This window comes from Zonotrichia leucophrys, chromosome 11 (assembly GCF_028769735.1).
Source record: "Zonotrichia leucophrys gambelii isolate GWCS_2022_RI chromosome 11, RI_Zleu_2.0, whole genome shotgun sequence".
Classification (NCBI taxonomy): domain Eukaryota; kingdom Metazoa; phylum Chordata; class Aves; order Passeriformes; family Passerellidae; genus Zonotrichia; species Zonotrichia leucophrys.
The window spans coordinates 12,969,817-12,990,893 of record NC_088181.1 but is presented as its reverse complement, the minus strand read 5'-3'; the positions used below and the strand labels follow the sequence as shown (position 1 = coordinate 12,990,893).

Sequence of the window (21,077 nt, the reverse complement as noted above, 5' to 3'; positions counted from 1 at the left end):
AAAATACCTTGTTTGAAAACACAGTAGCAGCTGTGTGTTCTACATTACAGTGAAAGCTGATTATATTTTAAGTGTAAACCATAATCCCACAAGTAAGAGCTCTCTAAATGAAAAAGCTTCAGCACTTGTCTCAGCCAGGGGTGTGTGCATGACTGGTGGCTGTGGCTGCCATGGTGAGCACGTGCACACACACACATTGGGATGGTGGGGAAAAAGAGCTGATAATTGGGTTCTACTGATCCAGTGTATGAACTTTTCCAACCTTGAGCAAGATCTCCACAGGAGATACTCACCACAGAGCCAGATCTGTGGACTTCTGCACCACAAAAGTAGTGGTTCTTTGCTGCTTAACAGAACTCAGAGAGATTAAAACAAACTGCTTCCTCTCTACATGGTCCTTTTAAGAAATCAAGGATTTTGCATGTGACAATAGACAGTTAAACCATTTATTTGCTCTTTTTATTTCTTTTGGTAAATTAATAGAATTATTTTAATATTAAAAAACTGTTCTACTTGTGAAAGAGTATTCCTGCTGTAGACAGCAACTTCTGAGAAAATAACACACGGAACTAGTGAACAAAACATCAGCTATGAATATATTCTCTCCTTACAAAAGAAAAGGAGATTGTCTTGTTTTCTCCTCATACTCACTTGCCAGAAGAGCATGTAAAAGCTTTCTCTTCTCAACAGGATCAAGAAATCTCCCCTTGAAGAATTTAGTAACCAATACAGTGTGCCAGATTTCACAAGAGAATTTACATGGTGTATAAAGCAGCAGAAGCAGCACTGTAACCCAACCCTTCTTTAACAGGGTCATCCACTGGGAACACCCTGATGTCCTGGGAGAAGGAGCCCAAGGCACAGGCAGCCTGACCAGAGGGATTCAAAATCTTTGCCTCCCTCAGCAGGAGCCTGCAGCTCCAGAAGTGCTGGTCAGGAAGGCAGGTCGATCTTTATGATTTGATAAAGCAACCTTCTTATTTCCCCAGTCTCATCTGTTTGGGTCTTTTTACACTTTAAAGCAAATATTGTTACAAAAACTCAGCAGCCAAGCCTGTAAATTAAAGTTACATTCTAAGATCCTGCATTCCACAATACACAACTGCTAAACTCCAAAGATTTTACTGGAAATAGTCTACCTCCTACAGCTTTTTCTAAGAGCAGGGGGTTTTCTGGGCAACTGGAGAGGATGTGACTACTTCCTGGTAACATAATGAAATTTTCCTGTCAGGGAGCTCAGCATTAAAAAATTATTAAAATCTTGAGAAGGAATAAATGATATTCACAAAAGCAACACTTTTGTGAATTTTGATGAATAAATGATATTCATCAAAAGCAACACTTCCACTTTAGCATACTTCAAATTGTTGCTTTGTATGAATTGTGTCTTCACAGAAAAATTAGAAACTAAGTTTCTGGACTTTACTGTTTACCTGACATGGCTGAAACTGGAAGAAGGCAAAGAAATCCACAGTCACAAAGTCACTTGGGGCAAGACTGGCAATAGATCCTTCCTCCCCTTTCACCTTGATGCAGTCAACATCTCAAAAAAAAAAAAAAAAATTCCTATAATTATCCAAATCTTCCCATCCAATGTTGCTTTTTTGTCTAGTTTAAAGTTAAAAAAAAATCTATAAACAGGATTTTGTGAGTCCACTTGATTATAGGCAATACAAGTTTTGTGTATTTTGAAAGAAAACTTGGTAAAACAATGCAAAGATTGGCTGCTTTTCTTTTCTGTAATGAAAAATTAATTGCTCACTAAACAGGAGTTTATACTACGCCCATCCCTGTCAGTCTTAACTGTCCCAATAAAAGTGGCATCATCAAAAGAGTGAAATATTAATTCAAATATGTTTTTTGACAAATAAAATGAAACAGTTCTTCTGCTTTTACGACAATACACCAAATACATCACCTACATTTATTTTGTGTGCATTACTTAAAAAATGAAGCTGTTAACAAGGAGAAAGATAATTGCATTTTTCTTTTAAAAGTTCACATTAAAAACAGAGAGAAGTTTATGGAAGTGAAAAATTACATGGAACCCATAGCAGCAGCAGAGTTTACCATCACTAAATTAGCCTGAATTTAATTCAGGCTCTGTGATAATAAGACAATCTACCTGCTCAGCTACCATGAGAATGATACTAATGGAATTACCTAGACAATCTGGACACATAAAATGTATTTTAGTGGCTGTTTCACAGTGAGGTCACCTAGTACTAAAGCCTGATGAACTAATTTTGCTAAGAGATTTCAGTGCTCTAGTTTACAGAAGATTGTGTCACATGAGGAAAACCCCTGGGAAACTTGGCCCTAGGAAAGAGAATGTCAGTAAGTGAAGATTGCTAAAGCTGTGCAACTGGAAGCTCAAGGCACCACGCTGACAACATAAACTGTTAGTGAAGCAAAGATACTGCAAACCATATTAAAAGCCCTAAAAATTACATCAGGATGGTCAGTAGATAGTTTTATGCAAACTCTGAAATCACAAAGGCAGGGTAACATGCTACCTCAGCCTTCCTCAGCAGCTGCAGATATCCAGATAGCGTTCAGCACTACAAATGGGAGGGTCTGAAGGTTTTCAGAATGGCTCCAGCAAGTCAATATGCAAAACAAAAAAGGAAGAAAGCAAGCAAGATAACTCAAAACCCCCACCAGTTTGCTTTAGTTGTTAGAGGACATTTTTAAAAGTTGGGGAAAAAAAAATTAGAAAAGCTGTAGGAAATAACTTTAAAAAAAGCCTGACAGAATCAGGGGACGCCTGTAACTAATGAGAAAATGCCAGCAAGCTAGAGAGGAAGATCAGGTCAGAAATGCCAGATATGATGGAAGAACTGTATGATGTGACAGTGGAGACCCTGGAGACAACAGACAAAGACAGAAAAAGGAGAGAAAGAGACAGTGCTCAAGAGATGGTGCCGAGAGAGAGAAAAGAGCAGGTTTTCTGGCAGAGAGAGGGAGGGGAAAAAAATCTGAGGACCCAGGGAGAGCCAACATATAAGAACCCAAAACTGTTTGCCAAGCCTATTTACACTGATTTAGTCATGCAGAGTTGACAGATCTCAAACTAGGAGCATAGTGGGGAGGGAACAGTAAGGATAAGAATGGGCAAGAAGGTAGATTGGAGATTGCTTAAGTTTTTGAAAGAGCTTTTGCTAAAGCAGTTTAAAAGAAAGGTGGTCCACCATATGCAGCAGAGATCTTGTGAAGGATGAAAGGAAGAAAGAGCGAAGCTACAGATCATGCTGATGCCAAACAGACAATGAACATTGAGAAAGCAGCCTCGGAAAAACTAGAGAAAACACTAAATCCAAAAGAGAGGGATAAGAAAGGCCACCCAAGAACATAAGGAATCAAAGTACTAAAGAACAGCAGATTAGAGGACAGAAAAGAGACTGTAGATCAGTGGCCAGACGCAGAGAAAACTCATTTTGTAATCTGTGTAGCCTGAAGGGCAAACAGGCAATACAGAGCCAGAAAAAAAAGTATAGTTATAATACTGTACAAGAAGGAATCAAAGTACCATTAAGAATATCCATGAAACAGTTATGCCACAAGTTCCAATTGAAATTAATTAAAAACTTATTTTAAAAAGGAGTCAGGGCTATCATAAGGAAAAGAAAAGCAATATTTAGTTCACTCTCCACATATAAAATTATTTTTAATGGGGAAACATCACATTTTCAGCTTGTCTTTGGACTTCAAACACTCTTGATTTTCTTCACAGAGAGTACAGCATGTCAGCAGAAGTCATATAGCTACTCAGAAGTTAAACAGCACTACAACTTAGAATGACAGACACACTGCATTTCATCATATTTCACTACACTTTTCAGCACCAAAGGAACCTAGTTGGTTAATGAACATTGGTCAAAAAATAAAAACAAACCAACTAATCCCCCCCCCCCCCTAAATCCACAAAGAAACAAACCCATCACAAAACAGACAAAAATCCAACTCCAAAACCGCCCATGTTCAGATCTTACTGTGGAGATCCCAGCTTTGGGGAGAAAGAAGGGTTGTTGTTCAACATAGGGTGAGGAAGTCCCACAATTAAGTAGGGAAAAGGACATACTTTTGCTTCAGAGAAGTTAGCATTCGCAGCAAAGCAGATAAAATGCAAGCATTTCTCACAAACCAAACTGAATCACAAAAACTAAACAGAACCATATTAAAGTATGAAAACAACAGGACCACTTTAAAAAAAATAAAATGTTAAGGAACAGCTGTAATATGAAGCCCATTAGATGGGGAGGACAGGATTAGGAATCTAGGGAGTACACACAGCTGGTTTTATTGAGAAATGTTACCTCCTCATGCATAATAAAAACATTGTTAGTGTATCCCTACAAGAAGGGGAAAAAAATCAAAAGACTCAAGAAAGAAGGAGGGCCACTTTTGAGCAACAAGTGTTTACAGGATTTAAGCAGTAACCACAAAGGAGTACTTTTGATAGGACTCAAAAGCCTCAAAGTGGAGCAATTCCCCTACCCTTACTGTTACAGGGAGCATCATAATCTGTCCATTATCAGAAAGAAATCAGTGTGAGTAAGGTTCTTGTATCAGGCCTCTCCTGATTCATGATGCATATGCCTCCAAATAATGTAAAATATTGACTCAGTTGCAATTTAAAAATAAGTAACTTAAACATATGAGCCCACAGAAAAGGATTTAAAAACCAGATGCTGGTGACAGATCTGTGCTGCTAAAGCTCATAGCTGTGACACTTTGTGTGTGAGACAATGGATGTTATGAAGGGAGCAGGGAAAAGCAGCTGAAGGTCTGGATTCTGGCATGCATACAAGCTGAGGGAAGGAACACAGCTCCCCTTCTCACCCTGCCCTAAACTGGTAAAGACTTCACCCTGACAGACACCCAGGAGAGTTTTATAACAGCTGTTTAGCAACAGGTGTAGTGTATTAGTGCATTGTTAAAAATAGCAAAATTATCATCCATTGGACTGCTGGTTTTGTAAATAATTTATCACATTTCTTGGTTTTCTTTTACCCAGTGTAACTTCAGGCTACCACTAAAGGGACGGTTCTGCTCCCACATTTTCCTCCCACAAGCAGCAGCAGATTTCCAGCCCCTCCCTCACACAGGATGTGGACACTATGCAATTATCATATGACTCAGTTCAGCTCCCCTGCATGACAGAAGACTCTACTTCTGTTGAATTCTGAGGAGGAAAGCTTTCCATCAGACCAGCATGCTGAACCAATCTTTCTCCTTTCTGCTGCCACACCATCAGTAGAGTTGATGCAAACGGACAGGCAAGGCAAACCAGCAGCGTGGAAGCAGAAACAAGCAGCACAGCCCTTTTCACCAGGAGCCAGAAGTTACTCCAAGCAAAGTGAAATAAGAAATTACTCTGAAATCCAGCTGCAAATCTCTGTCCAAACATATCTGCCTGTAATGCAAGGATCTGCACAATGAGTCACAGCTAAGGGCAGTATGAACACATTTTACTTACAGTCTCCCACTGAAACTTCTTTCCTCACTCATTTTGTTGAGTAGCAATTCACAGTTTCCAAATCCTGGTTTCACTTTACAGTGTGTAGTTAATATCAGCATAAAAAACAAAAACTATCAATGACATGACACCTGCAAAACAAATTTAAAAAGAGTGCTCTTAGTTTGTATTTATTTGTCTACCTCTGTCCAAGTTCTCCTCTGAAGCAAACACACTCGTGTGCTGCATGAATTACCTGGCTCTGGCTATTGAGGCTTCCTTTAGTTCCCCAGTATAAAAAGAATTATTTACAACTGTGGAGAATTTCTATGCCATCTTATGAACAGAATGTAGAACCTAGACCAAGTGTTCCTATCACTGTTGTCACAGGGAGGGAGAAAGCTCACTTTTGCTCTATAATATGGAAGTAGGAGCACATTAAGTGCTGTGAAGGCCTGTCCAGAGATGAACGGAATTACCTGTGCAGAATCACATGTCCAGAATTACCTCAGAGATGCAGTGAAAGACCAATGACAAAGTACAAGCCACCCACAAACCAGAATCCAAACCTCTGCAAAAGGCAGGGCCAGCATTTAAGAGACACAGCTATAAGATCTATGTGCATTGGAAATTCACACTGCAAGCCTGTGCACATCCTCAGTCAGTCTGCATTGCCACTCTCACACAGGAGCATATTTGGGTTGAAAAAAATGCAGCCTCTTTGGAAGGGCTGTTTTTGTCACTGCAAACATCTGCTGCATATATTACTCCCTGTAGGAATAAGCCTCCTACAGGAACCCAAAATCACTGGATGAGCCAGAATAGCTGTAGTGTAAAACACATGCAGAGGACAACCCCCTTGCCTCCTTGCTACTTTGGGGCACTGGGGTTCACATGGAACCACTCTGGGGCTCAGGGACAGCCTCAGCATGAATACATATACTTGCATATAAATATTTGTGCACATATACATAGGCACACCAGGACCTGCTTTTAATACCTAATTGCCAAAGTACCAGGAAAGCTAATTCATGGCTAATTGTTCCACACAGTAATCATTGTCCCTCCCCTAAGAAAGCTTCCACAAACTCTTCCTCAAAAGATCACATCTTGGCCATATCAAGAGGTCTTCACACCAGGTTTGTTTTCCTTAATCTTCATAAAATAAATCCCTCCTTCTGTCCAAAGCAAATCTCCTCTTCTTACTTTGACAGACCCCTGGTTTTTTCTCTGGTAACCTTCAGCTTTTTTTCCTCCCAGTACAAGTCAGCAGCATTCACGTTTTTCTGTATTTTCTCCTTCATTCACACTAGTTATTAAGGCATCTTAGAACTATTTATTGGTCCTTGACATACAGAGCAACTGCAACATACAGGTGAGGTGAGTGAGGTCTCCTCAGGCAAATTTCCAGATAAAGCTGTTCCTGATCCTAACCTGGAATTCCCAACCTGAGGGCCAACAATGTCAGCCAGCACCCAGTGAGCAGGATGTGGCTCCTGGCACTAATTCCCTTATTCACACTGAGGTAAATCAATATAAACTTTAAGTACCTTACATTTACCCCTCATCCCTGGGGCCATCCAGTACTGTGTCCATCTTACACATAACTCTTTATTCACAAGCCTTAAACACTCTTGGCCTTGCACTAACTTTTTTCCAGTGTTACAGGCTGAAATCTCCTACTCTATTTCAGTGGCATTGTCCTCTGCTATGACCACAGGAAAATGATACAAACAGTTTGAAAACTGATCATTAATAGTTCCTAATGCCCAGAGCACTTTTCATCTCCTGTAAATCTTAGCGTATCTGGGGATGCCAACAAACTTTGGGATTCCCAAGACTGCATTTTGAACTTTTCCCAAAGCTGTAGGCTTCAAGAGAGAGGGCACAGTGAACCTCCATGTTCCCCATTGTGCAGGCTGCACCGCCTGCCCTGCCTTGTTGTTGTAAGGCCCTTCAATTCCTATGGATGTCTGTAATTCTGCTCCCCATTAGTGCACCAACTGCCATACCTTCCAGAGTAATCAGCGTCACTCAGCCTCCACTTTCCTTCTTGGATTTCTCAGTTCCATTAATCTGAAAACAGATGAGAAAGAGAGTAAATACTGACACTGGGAGCGTCATATTAAACATGTCTTTGGTCTCTATTTGCTTATTGAAACAAGTGACAGCTTGCTTAGACCTGACTGGTCACCTTTTCAGATCATCTTTTAATGATCCAGTGCTAAATCCATTTTTCTTGACAATTTTATTTGCCCTGAGATGCTGATCAGTGAGCAGGCAAAGCAGACCAGCAGTATTAGCCCTGGTGTGCTGTGGGAGTACAGGCATGAGTAATGATATAGAAGCCTGTGCAGATGTGGCAGTGCTGGTTCAGCCCCAATACTTGTCTCTGTTCTCTGTGAGGAAGAAATTTCTGATAAAAGAATAAAATATATAGACATTAAAAAGTTGTCTTGAATTTGACTTGTTTTGGATAAATTCATTGAGACCTTAGGCTGGGGTCCCAGCAGTCTGCACACCAGCCCTCTGAGCTGAGGGGCTCTGTAAGAAGCAGGTTGTTCCCCACTCTCCTTCTAGGCCATTAGCTATTCCTTTGATTAGTTTGCCTTCATCCCTCGGGGCCCTTCCCTGCACATAATGTGCCACACGCTGTATTACTCTTAGCTCAGTTTTCAGAGCACTGTAGAACACATTTTTCACTCTGGGCTGGTCCAATATGAAGTCATTTACTTCAGATTTCTTTTCCTTCCCCTGATTATTGAAAATGAAATATTACAAGTCACCTATTTTTTAGCTTCATTCAATTCTTCAAAAGCTGTAGAATATCCTAATATCATGGAGATGGGTGAGAATTACATCCCAAGAACCCACAGAAATCAAATGTATGATTACATCCTTTGCAGTTCTGGGCTCCAAATTAGCCTGTCAGGTTTGCACGTAGTGCTTCCTCTGACTTCTGTGGGAATTGCACATATGAAACTAACAGAATAATCAGGCCCTGAAAATTTGAGCTTGTGTCCCCAAGCATATCTGCTACATTTTTAACTGATTCAGTGTGAGCTGCATCTGTGACCCCACAGCAACAGCAACAGCTGGGAGTATGTGCTGGCACCCAGAAAGCAAGTGCTGCCTTTCCACATGGGATATACTGCACTCTCCAACCTGCCCTGCTTGGATTTAAAGCACAAACTTAGCTATAATATAAAGGAAATCTTTCTGTTACCATGACATTGAGCAAGAAAATAAGCATTAAGCTCCCTGGAAAATGAAAAAGAAGGTATCAGAGCATTTTAGCAAGTCTAATGGCAGAAGGCAGAACCATCACAGCACAGTGTAGAAGACAAATAAAAATGGTGATTTTAATAGCTTGAAATGAGAGGAAAATAATTAAATAATCTGCATACAGAAAATGGCACATTTCAGATACTCTTTGATCCAACCAAGTGTTAGAAAAGTGTCATTTTTACAATCCTAACATGGTTTTGAAAAGCTGCTTCTTTTTCTCCTGAATTCCCCAACTAAAGCATGGGATAAGATGCAAAACTCACCACTCACTTCTTAGAAGATTAAAAAATTAGATTATTTAAATAAAACAAAAACAATCCCAAATAAAACCAGAAACAATTCTAAAACACCAGGCATTTTACCTATTATCTGTAAGATGTTGCATTATTCCAAAAGAAATATGGATTAAAGTGTTTCATAACTGGTCCTGATGGTTCAGCATGCCAATTTTTCAAGTTCAGGCTGACTAGCCACTCAGGAAAGGAAAAGGTTATGTAGATTACCACATCTGAAAATGAAGGGTACATAAGCAGTTAGCATTGCACAAGCACACACAGGGACTGGCAAGAAGAAAATACAAGAGCCTCAAAAGGAAAACAAAATTATTACAGCACTTCAGATATACACTTGATATAAAGTTTCCAGAACACATATCTTATAGCCTTTTTTGTTAAAGTAGACAAAGGTATTAATATTTAAATTCCAGTCTTTATTTTCTGTACTTGAAGTTCTTTTTTTAACAGATGGTAGAGAACTTCCAATGATAATTCAGTAGAAATCTCTTCATTCAACAGATACAGGAGTTACAACGACTGCTGGGCTCAGAAATGTTGTACAATTTGTGTGCATCTCTCTTTAGGACGGCAGTAAAACCCTAATTCAATATGTGCACCTTTAAGGAGATGACCTTGCACTGGGATATTATTCAAATACATCAGGCATGTAAGTCCCCTTTTATAGTGTTTTAATTTTGATTGAAATAAGATTCTTCCTTAAAAAAATGTAAAAATGTTCTTTTCAGTTTGTAGTACATCTGTAGTTCTGATGTGTTGGCCTGTTTGTCATGTTATCGTTGGCACAGACATGGGGGCTTCTTTGCTTTCATTTCACAAAAGAAAAAATCCTCCTGCTACCAACAGGAGCCAGGCACGGTATTTTCAGCAAGTCCATTACCCACCTGCTCTGCCCATGCCAATGAAGTACAATCAGGACCACCCAACCTAATGTTAATAATTTATTTCATGAAGTTGTCCATTTTAGAGCTGAATTAGTGAAATGCAAGTGAACGGAGCCAAAGGCTCGGACTGGGCTGCCATTTTGACATTCTCATCAGGGAAATGATGCTGTAAACACCCATACTTGATTCACATGCATGGTCTCTTGGTTGCCTACAGTAATGCCCATCTGTTCAGATGGCATCATGCCCACTCAAGTTGCTCAAGGGAATACATGCTGGGCAGTGATTGGCTTAGGTAAGTATTTTTCAAACTGGGTCGGTGTCGACCTCCTTTTGGGAAGGCCCAAGAGGAAAAGGAAACAAAAAGAATTTTCATTTTTTATTTTAATGGATTGTTTTCATTTAACATTCAGCAAAAACAGTCATCTATAAAACATGCAGTCAATGGTTTTGCTAATTCCTTGGTATCTGTGATCCCAGCAAGGAAAAATAAATTCAATTGTATTCTCATTTTTTAAATAAATGAGTTGAACCTGTTATAAAGTCACAGCCCATGTAGCATTAAGACCATCTCATCTGCAGAAAAGAAACCTGTCTCAGCAGGCATTGTCACATTCTGACAATTGAACTAATTTCTTCTCTTGAACATTGGTCAACACTCAAAACTGAATTCACAGGTATTATAGCTCGAATTTTTTGGGGAGGTTGGTGAGCAACACTGTGTCCAAAACTACAAGTTAGATCAAAACAATAAGACAGATCAAAACTATGTGATTGTACAAATATGCCATTCCAAATATACAACAAACAAAAATGCAAAGAGACACAGATAAATGATGTGCAGTATCATGAAAAGATTAGCCTCTTTTGGTTCCCAAATTGGAATAATTTTCAAATGTAGCCTTTTACTTCTCCAAAGCTGAAGAAGTAAAGTGAAGCTTTAGTGAAGTGCATTGTACAGTGAAGGCATTGTCTGTCACTTTGCTTTATCAAACAAAAAGGCAGGGGGGAGGGGGACATGTCATGCTTTCTTCCTGCAAATAAACTGTGGGGATTTTTATTTAAGAGAAAGCTACCATTAATAGAAAAAAAAAAAAAAAGGAAAAAAAAGGGAAAAAAGATGAAAATAATCCAGCTCCTTTTCATTTGGGAGACAAAAGCCTTTCAGTGCTGCGTCCATGCGCTCCTGACTACTGTTTTGACACTGTGTCAAGATGCTCCTGCTCTGCTCCAGGTCTCAGATCACAGTTGGAGTGTCTTGATACAGTGTTGAATCAGTAGTGTCAGCAAGTCTCAGAGCAGAGTCAAAGAGCCTCAATGTAGCCTCTGAGCAGGTAGAGTTAGAGAGACCTTTCCCCTAAACTGAAGTAGGCAGAGGGTGCTTAATTTTTTTTTTAATTGTTTGTTTTAGCACATTTCAACCCAGCTGCACCAGCCTCATGCTGCTAATTAATAGTCTGTCTTGCAGAAAGGAATCAGAGTTAACTCTCCCTACACTGAAAAGCTGTTAAAAAGCAGCATGAAATAATATTTTCTTGAAAGAGCAAGTCTAGGCACAGGCACTGAGGCTCTGGGCTTCCTGGGAGCAGCTGGCACCATGGAGCATAGCCCTGCTGTGCCCTGATCCACCATCCTCTGCTCCTGGAGACCCAGATGGAAACATGATGTCCTCTGCCTCTACCTGCAGGCCAAGCTCCTCCAACATCCATGGCAGCCTTCTCAGCACCATCAACAGGGACACAAGTTTTCCAACACTTGTGTAAAAAAAACAAGCACTACAATAAAAATGTTTTTAACATTGAACACGCAAAGGATTTCTGGGATTCCTCCTAGGAAAGGCAGCAAAAGTGCACAGACCCCATGACTGCAAACACTGCTGCCTGGATTACCCTACCTGGGGGGACCAAACCCCAGGCAAGACAATCTCTAAAGCATTGACTGCCAAGGACTCTACCAGGCTTGGGGTGAGATGGATGCCAGTCCCTAAGAAGGCACTGGAGAACAAATGAAAAAAGACCAGGGTTTAAAAAGAAAATAACTAGACTTAAAAGCCTGGATTAGAAAATCTAAATGGGTCAAGAGGCACATTCCTGTAGCTTTACATCTGAATATGCAATCCAGTCAATTTGGCATGCTAACACCAGGGGGGAACACAGATCAATGTATATCATTTAGGTCAAATGACCACTGCAGAGTGAGATGCAGGCATTCTTCTCACAATTGAGCCAAATTTATCCCTGATATAAATGCAGTGATTTCACTGAACTTTTAGCAGGGATATATTTGCTCATTTATATGGCCAATAACTTCTCAGTAACTTGTTGCTTTTGTGTACCACTCCCACACGCAAAGATGTCTCAAATTTCTCATTAGTTTCTTTTCCCTTATGATAATTGCACTGTTCCTTACATAAAACATTATTAAACAGAGGTAAAAATATTTATACAACAAAGCAATAAATCCTCAAGTCTAATATTCATAGCTAACAAAAAAAATTCTAAGTCATGTGTTTTGTATTCCAGTTTTGATAATTGTGTAACAAAAAAACAGTAGTCTTCCAGTCAGTAGAAAGTACAGCAAAGAAGAGGTGGGAACAGGTTCTTACCTCCCCATAAGAAGGTGAAGCTCAGCCAGTGTTTGCTATGTGCCTTGAGATCCTTGGAGGAAGGTATTATTTAAGGTGCAAAGCATTTCTATGGGAAACAAACAAAGCTCACTGACTGCTGCGGTGACTTTTGTGCAGGCACTTTCACAGCGAGCGGCAGCCGGGGCTCCGTGTCCTGCGGCCCTCGGGGCTGTCACACCCTCCCACTGCCGCGGAGCTCCCGACCCCTCCTGACCATTCCCTCTCATCCCCCGGCATGGGCACGGCTGCCCCAGCGCCCTCCCAGCTGTCTCGGGAGGTAAAAGAGAAATTAAAGATTGTATCATCCAGGCACAAATTAAAATCTTTACTGGGAGAAACCTGGTAGAAAGTCTCAGAAGAGAATGAATTATGTATTTGAACACTTAAGATTTCCTTGCCTTTATTACAGCATGGGGTCTGAACTCTGCTTTCTTCCCTGCACTTTATTACATGGTTAGAAGTCCCGCAGTAGGAAACTTGCAGTTTGAATTTTGAAGCACCTATAGTGTCATACTTTTTATTTTAATATTTGTCACCAACAGTGCCGACAGATAAAAAGTGCTGGCTCCCCACAGCATGACACGCGGGATTTTCAATAGAGCTACACAATTGCTTTTGCTAAGTGCTTGCGGGGCTCTCAGTGCCAAATCCCGCAAATTGCTGCATTCAGGCCACTTTGCAGCGCCGTGCTAAGGCAGGGGATGCTAAAAGTTAGTTGGGACATATGCCTAAATGGCTGGCTTCTTTTTTAAAATCCTAAGCAATTGTCTGAAGGCGTTTCTGCAACACACTTCTATAATTGCAGCACTTTTGAGATGGTCAAAAATTTTATATCACAATCTATTCTGTTCTTTGCATACCATTTTAGACAAAAAAAAAAACAACAACAAAAAAAAACCAAACAAACAAAAAAAAAAAACCAACCTTCTCCCAGCCCCAAAATTTGCTGACCAAGGAAGTCCCTGATGCAATGTCACCAAGCATGGTGACATTCTATTTAGGATTACTACTTCCTCTTCTTCTCCCTTATTGCCTTTAATTTGTTTTTATCTTTAATTTATGAGTATATTGTTGTTCATATCCCAGCCCCAGGTCAGTATTATGGTGTAAATTATTTCATGTGCACAGCAATGCTAAATGTATAACAGTTACACCTGAGGTATCAGGGGAGAATTTTGTATCTCCTGTTTTATTCACAGGTCAATTAAAAAGCTGATTAAACCCAAAAAGTCTATGATGATAATTGTTGGAAATAGACTGGGATGATAATTGGTTTAATGACTGCTAAAGGAGTCATTGGGATGTGTGTCTCTCAAGGAGCCTGAATGGCACTTTAAGAGCTTGATTCATCCTGGGTGTTGGTTGTTGACTTTAATGGTATTACTCAAAAATCTGATTTGGATCAACTTACAAAATATTGCAGACAAGACAAATAATTTTTAAAGGATGTCTCTGCTGAGCTTTGGTGTCTCCCTTGAACTATCCTATTCAATGTCAACTCCTCCAGTACAAATTCTGCCTGTACAGCTTGAAGTAGCTCCGTAAGGTGGGAATCCACTGAAGGTTTTATGTTTTTATACTTTTTTTTTCCCCTAGCTTAGCAGGAAACAAATTCTATATAATAACTAGAAAATGTAGGCCGAGACCATCCTCTGCACAGGAAATTTCACTCAGAGGGTTGGACACCCAGTGAGGTCCTATTCACAGACATCTCTTTGTATTTTTCTGCCTGGAACCAAAGAAGGGGATTCATGCCAAAACCCTGCAGGATATGGAAATCTATCGGCTGTTCTGTGCTTCTGCATGTCTTTCAAAGTGGCTTCTGATTTGGGGAGCCCTAAATTAAGATCCATGGGCTTGGGGGGAGGGGGAGCTGTTTTTTTTTTTAATAAGGACTCTAAACCTTCAATTCAAATAGCAGCCAGAAACACTCAGTACCTTTGAAAACCCCCTGACATTTCATTCCTCATACTGAGGACCCAGAACAGCAAAAATTTAGACCAAAATGATTTCTCTGGGTTAGTCAGTATTACAGTATAGTGCAGAAGTCAGAAACCCCTTGCTGCTGGTTCTCAGCCTACTTGCACTGCCTAGGCTTGGAAAGGTTATAAGGTTATAAATCTTTCAGTGAAAACAATTCCTGCTTCATGCCATCAACATTTCCTAAAGACATCTGTGAAGGGCATCTCTAGAGGAGGCTCCCATTACCAGACCTATGCAGAGGAATAATGAGGAACTTGCATCCGGTTTGAAAGGCATTAATGAGTCTCTCTTGGATACAAAATATTTGTTCAACACCCTTATGGGCAGAGTAGCACAGAGCTGAGCTGGGGAGCTCTGCCTGAATAGCATCAACTGATAGGTCTCAGAAAAGCTACCCCACACAGCTCTGCAGAGAAAGTTGGTTTTTCAGGCCCAATTTACAGCTCTGGTGCTTACTTGTGTCTGCAAAGATTGTGTGTGCATATTTCCAGCACCTACTTCTTTGTTTGTTCCAGTTGGGTTTCACACACAATGGGGGTATTCTGGATTCCTTAGTGGTTCTTCTCTAATTTTCTGTTTCTATTCTCAATAACATTTGGACAAAAAACAGGCAAACAAACCACAAAGAGGTAAAGATATGTTGACTCTTTTTTCCCCTCCCTCTAGACTTCTCTCTCACACACAAAAATATTTCAGGGTTTGGGGTCAGCTTATTAAAGTTTTTGCTTTCCCACAGCTTGGTGCATCATTGATGCACAGTCAGGTTACCCAGATTACCTAAATTATCCAGATTACCAAGGACTCTGATCCTAGTGTGCCTGACATGTATGAACATCTAGCTCCTTGACGCCAAGGGAAATGGTTGTGCACATATTCACAGTGCAGCACAAAAGAAGATGTACTTTTCTGGCAGTTTCCAGAAAGGAGAGAAGGTTGGTGTACAATTTGATGAAATGAAACAAGAACTGGAAATACTCTGTGAAATGAGAAATGGAGGGCAGGGATGACTCTGGACTTAATTGGTATTTTATGCTCTATTAGTGCTAAACCCCTCAGTAAGAGAAGGGGCATTGGCATTCCTGATTGCAAGGACATCTTACCTGCCTTCTCATGCCACACCAAACACAGCAGATTCTCCCATGGCAGACTTACTCCAGCCACTGTGTGAGCATTGGGAAACTCACAACCTGGTGCGCGGTGCAGGTGCCATTGCTGAGGGAGGGGAACATGGAAAAAGCAAAAAGAGACACCTGGAATTTGAAAAAAAATAACCCAGGTAGCAAGGGATCAGATGAGAAGTATACACAACAGAGGGTCATCCCCAAAACTCTGGGTTTGCCTAGCAACAGAACAGGTGGTACAGCAGCCATGGACAGAAATCATGGACATGGCTCCACTCAGCAGAGAGCTTTCCTGGCCCTGTGCTTGCACCCACGCACCCCCTCAGCTTCAGCACTGAAACCAAAGTGGAAGATGGGATTTCATTTAAAGATCATTGTTCTTGGCATCATCACAGTCACAATCAAGCCAGTTAGAAAGAGAGAGGCAAAGCTATTTAAACTCATGCACTGCACCCACTGGCTCTGACACAAGTCAGATGTTGCCCTCCTTCTCCTTTTAGACTATCCATTTCTCTTTCCACTCTCTGTATATGAGACCTTATTCTGACTTCAATCACGGTTTCATCTTCCAGGTTTCAGTGTTTAAGCATTTGAGGCAATACACTGTAATATAACATATAATGGCATTGCATATCTATTGGGAATTATGCTACAGCTGACCAACTCTTAAGCTAGAAGCCCACTATGAAGACAAATGTTTTTAAGTCCTACTTTGGGCAAAACTCTGTCTTACTAATTAGCAACCCAAACTGTTTCTCCTACCTAGGCTAATGGAAGCTCTTGACCATTTAGCACCATTACAAAAGCATCAGCTGAACTCATTTGCACACTTCCTTAATGTTCTCTTCATCACAGGCTTACACTGACATACCTTGAATAAACCAGAAAACGCACAGAAGAAGCACAGCATCTGTATTTATAGCTTTCATGCACAGAAGCCAATTTCTTGAGGAACAGTGCCTATAAATTGCAACTGGAAGAAGATGCACTTATTTATTGCATTGCTTCCAACCAGGGAAAAAAAATTCTCTCTCCCTTTCCTTTAAATTAAAGGCTTGGTGAGGAAAAGCCCAGCACCTCAGGGACAGAGCTTCTGCACATGCAGCTTGGAGGGCTCGTTTTGCTTTCTCATTTGTTACCAGAGAAAGGGCCAGGTATCTGTTCCAGTCATGGAAAACTGAAGATACAAATTAAAAATAAAAATAAATTTTAAAAAATTAATTTCAAAGCAAGATTTTAGTTGATCCGAAAAGATTTTGGGGCTAAAGGTTTTTTCAAGAGGGGATGCCTCATCTAGCAGGATTTCTCACACAGAGTGCTACCATGCACTCTCTAACTCTCTCGTCTCTTCCTTTTGAGGATACCACAGTGCTGTACAGGGCTTTAAACACCAACACGTACTCGGGAACATCAGGAGAGGCAAAATCCAGAAAAGCTGGTCTGTACATGCTCCCACAGCTCAGTAACACCCAGCACTGCCTCTCCACCTTGCCAGAGCAGCTTGACTGCACTGTGCCATACAGACAAAGCACTTAAGAGCCAAGTGTGGGTAAAACGGCGAAAACGCTGTCACAGCATCACCTTACCCGGGGACATTGATGTCCCTAAAGCACTCAGCAGCAGGGTTGAAGCGAGATGTTTCTCACAGGGCGGCTGCGACACCCACAGATGTCACAGGGGGAAAAAACCCACAGAGCCGAGCGCTGCCCGAGCCGCCGCAGCTCGCGTCCAGCACGGAGCTCACCCGCGCCAGAAAACAGAACCAAAGTTCCTATTTACAGAACCCAGGGAACCGCCCCGAAGCGCCTCAGCGGCGCCCCCGCCGTGGGGACAATGGGGCCGTGAGGGAGCGGCCCTGCCGCGGGGACACAGATGGCCGCGGACGGCACAAGGACACAAAGGCAGGGGACAGCCGCGGGCAAGGGCAGGGCCGGCTGAGCGGGGCCCGACGAGGGGCAGCGCCGCGCAGGGCCGGCCCCGGCCCCCTCCTCCTGGCCCCCCCAGGGAACGCTTCCCTTTTTCCCGCAGCAAAGGGCAATCTCTGATGGCCGAACTGAGCTGGCTCTCGGGGCAGCGCACACCGCGCTCCTCTGGAGCTGCCTGAAAGGTGATCAGTCAATGTCTTGTCTCTCTCTCAGGGTGCTCCGTGTTTCTCATTTGGACACCTCCTGTCTCCCTCTGTCACCTAATCTGCCAAGATGCTGCTTGGTGCTTCTTTTGTCAGGAAAGTAACAATAATTCACAAATACACAAATCAAAAGGCATATTCTTCCACTTGCAGGAAAGGGACCTCACAGTTGTTAGGACAGCAGCAATGTAATAAAAACAGACAAAACTAAGAACAAAGCATTTGACAAGGGGCAAAAATGAGAAAAAAAGGAAAAAGACAAAGCAATGAAGAGCGCACCATGCTCCTGTTGGCTCCAAAGCCCCGTGGCTGCAGCAGCTCCCACCATCTGGGTTTCTGTGGCAGTACGTGCATTGGGCCCTCATGCTCGCAGCCAGGACAGCGCTCGCAGGGGCCGTTCTTGCCTGGCTGATCCCTGACAGCATTCCACAGGAACACAGCACCCCTGCCCAACCTAGATTGTGCTTCTGGAGGAGTGGGGATTGCAGAAACCTCCCTGCTTTAGGGTGTGAGCCAAAACACAGAAACCATTTATGAAGACCATGAGAAAAATTTTTACTGTTCACACCAGAGTTATTTACACATTAAAAGCCTGATAAACACACCAAACCCCAGTCTACTCTTAGACATTGGTCAGATAGAGTAACTTGTACACTTTGGAAACACAATGTGCAGATTTACAGGGCAGAATTTTCCTTAATGCCACTGGGAAGGCAGTCAGGTTACGGAGGGATACACCCCTTGGCTCCCTGACTTTTCCCTGGTCAGTAGAGTGATCTTGCCCAATCCACTCAAAGATGTTCAGCACAAAGTGATCAGTCACCCACTCTCTCAAATGGTCCTCAAACATCTTTCGTCTGCCTTTCTTCTGGAAGGCAACTGGCTAAACATTGCTTTTTCCAAAATTTGGAGGCACCTGACTGAAGGTGGTGATGCTTACTGAAGGTGATCGGTCAGACAAAAACATACACAAGCATCAAACAGAACACAAGTGTGTAAAGCTGACTACATAAATAATAGGGGCTGCTTGCCTAAGCATCTATGACTATGTGTTTTGGATGTGTGGGTTTGTAGTGAAACTAAATGCAAAGATCATTCAGTGCATGAGGGTTGGAGGAGTAGACTGCTACAAATATAAGTCCTTTGTTAATCTAATGTTTATATGAATTTATATTTCAGTATTTTTCTAAACATGAAGATATTAAACTGTATAACATTTCATTACAGATTTAGAATTATTCATTATCTCCAACACTGCACTGGTCCTAATACCACTGGGATCATAAAGTGACATTTTGCCTAAAGCCCATTCTCAGCCAGAATTTCAGCAATTCTGGTTTGCACTGTAAGTGAGCCACATTGCCCACACCTTGAACAGCCTGTGCCAGCCCCTGTCTGCACCACCACACAGGAGCTGCAAGTTACACAGATAGGCAGGGAAACATCCAGGGATTATGGAAAGGCTCTCTAGCCTGTTTTCAATGTGCCACAGCTATTGAAATATAGCTGCCTTTGGAGCCCAACATTTCTGACTGTTTTCCAAATGCCCCTTCAGCAGCACTTCTTGGCCACTAAGAAAAAGGAGGTGAAACCTCAGACATGTACCAGAAGCTGTGATATTATCTTCTTTCCACCTGCAGTTAGGCTCTGTTTTCCCTAGGAGCTTTTAACGGATACAGGAACTATATACTACCCTGGCAAAGCACTCCCTGGTGTGATTGCAACTATGGCAGCAAAGCTGTTTTGTACCAGTGCAGGGCTGCTCTGCTCCTGCTCCCCTGTGGCACCAGCAGCACAGGAAGCACCAGACAAAGGCCCCACGTTGTGCTGCAGAGCTCTGCCCCCCAGAGCCCTGCCTGGCAAGGTTCCAGGCTCTCAAAAACAGAGTCAGACACCAATCCCGCACCCTGGCATATGCTAAGGATCACCTCTGAGAGCTGCAGGTGTCCAGTGTGCCACAGATACAGCCCCATGGCAGGAACAGAAAAGTGGGCAGCTCTCCCTCTGCTTCTTTGCAGTAGCTTTCACCCCCACATCCTAAACTGGATTTTTTTGGCCCCTAAGAAAGCAGTTATCAAGGCAGCACCATCCCTTACCATGTAATGATGGCTGTTCATATTGGCCTGGTTATCTCAAAAATAGCACAAAATAACCCAGTAGATTCATGGCAAGCCTTCTGCACATTCCCCCCATATTGTCTTAGGAAAGAGATACATTTAAGAAGTGGCATTGGTCCTTTGGTATTCAAATACTACCAAAACACTAGAAGAGCAGAAGAGAACCACAGCTATTTTTCCCAGATGTGGGGGCACAGTCCAGCCCCTTTCTCCAACCTGACTTGGGCTGCTCATGAGTGAGGCTCAGATGCCAAAAGAGATGAAGAAGATGGAGGAGGACCCTAGCCCTCACTCAGCCTCTTACCTATGACAGCACGTTTTGCTGTTGAGACAGCCACAACACACAGAATATCACCATACAATGGCAGAAGGCTTTGAGCACGCACCTATCCAGAGTAACACCATGCCACCTCAGAAGGCTGCAAGCAACTGCCCTTCTTGTTCTTTAGCCCAGCCTTTTATCCCCTCCTGTTGATGCACTGCACCTGTGCGCCCTTCATTGTCAATGCCCTGCACCTGTGTGCCCCTCATTGTTGATGCATTGCACCTGTGTGCCCCTGTCAGTGCCCTGCCCCTGTGTGCCCCTCATTGCTAATGCCCTGCCCCTGTGTGCCCCTCACTGTCCATGCCCTGCCCCTGTGTGCCCTCTGCTCCCTTTGGTGGTTGCTCAGTGCCCCTGGGCACTCCATGGCTCATTGCTGTCAGTGCTGCTCACCCGCTGCTCACAGCTGTGCCCATTGGGGATGGGGCTGGGCCAGCCCCACCCCAATTAGCACAAGCTGGGTACCTACACTTACCTTTCAAAGGCCGGGTGGAAAACCAAACTATCCTTTTACTCTGACCCTGCCCATGGCATAGTCAGGGTTTGGGACACGTGAAACATGAGCTTAAGCACTGCTTGGCACAGCTGGGCTGAGCAGGTTCCCAGCACCCTGATCCACATCCACATTCCCACTAACATGGGGAATATATGCAGTTCCAAACAGGATCCCCACGTGGGGAGCTCCCCATCTCAGCACAGTGACTTTGCACCTCCTTTTAACTACTCAGCAGGGAGATGCTCAGACAAAGGCATGAGCTTCAGTACAGCACTACTAAGGCAGCTCCCTGAGCTGCATGGAAACATCAGTTCAGCTCTTGGGATTCACAATGCAGTACCTTTTCCTGAAGGTAGAAACC

General features: G+C 42.5%; 1 long non-coding RNA gene across 1 annotated transcript; it reads right to left on the bottom strand.

Moving 5' to 3' along the window:
- Positions 1 to 1,433: 1,433 nt before the first annotated feature.
- LOC135452898 (uncharacterized) lies at positions 1,434 to 20,292 on the bottom strand. The gene is made up of 7 exons (XR_010441726.1): positions 20,203 to 20,292; positions 15,633 to 15,782; positions 12,529 to 12,616; positions 9,109 to 9,254; positions 7,471 to 7,534; positions 5,480 to 5,610; positions 1,434 to 1,543 (listed from the first exon to the last, which is right to left on the bottom strand). It is a non-coding gene; the product is annotated as an uncharacterized LOC135452898 (long non-coding RNA).
- Positions 20,293 to 21,077: the final 785 nt, after the last annotated feature.